This window comes from Selaginella moellendorffii, unplaced genomic scaffold (genome assembly GCF_000143415.4).
Source record: "Selaginella moellendorffii unplaced genomic scaffold, v1.0 SELMOscaffold_131, whole genome shotgun sequence".
NCBI lineage: Eukaryota > Viridiplantae > Streptophyta > Lycopodiopsida > Selaginellales > Selaginellaceae > Selaginella > Selaginella moellendorffii.
In genome coordinates, this window is record NW_003314392.1 from 278694 (window position 1) to 279201 (window position 508).

The window sequence follows — 508 nt, forward strand, 5'->3', positions numbered from 1 at the left end:
AATGGAGTCTGGCGCTATTTCGGCATACCGGTGGCCTAACGTGAGGATATGGGTACTCCACCAACTAGCATGGAATGGAACTTGGGCTTAGACCCAAGCCGGACGCAGAACAAGGACAGGCACGCAAGCGGGAGCTAAACTATGCCTCAGGTTGGTCGGCCATGCCCGACCTACCCACTATCCCTACTATACATTTGGAACCCCCCACAACCCCCCCCCCCCCCCCCGTAGAAAGTTAATAATTATGCAGTTGCGCTATCATGCCAAGTTGGAGACCGGATGAAAACCGTTGGGTGCAGGCCAACTCCTACATTCTGTAAATATGCCCAATGGGCCAATCTAGACACTTTTCCTAAAAAGCATTTGGGACTGAAATAGTCCTAACCCAAAGGGGCTGGTAGCAAGGGTGTTTAGCAAACACCGTAAGCTATCCTCTAGGGGTATTGAAGGGCCTAGCTTAATATTGGGGGGCTTCTGATATTAGCAAGTGCAAGCCCATGATTTAAGT

The 508-nt window shown here is 50.6% G+C and overlaps 1 protein-coding gene across 1 annotated transcript in view; it reads left to right on the forward strand.

Annotated features, from left to right (window-relative positions):
• Window positions 1-508, forward strand: part of LOC112343082 (pentatricopeptide repeat-containing protein At2g35030, mitochondrial-like) — a 7997-nt gene that overhangs the window by 976 nt on the left and 6513 nt on the right. The window lies entirely within an intron of this gene.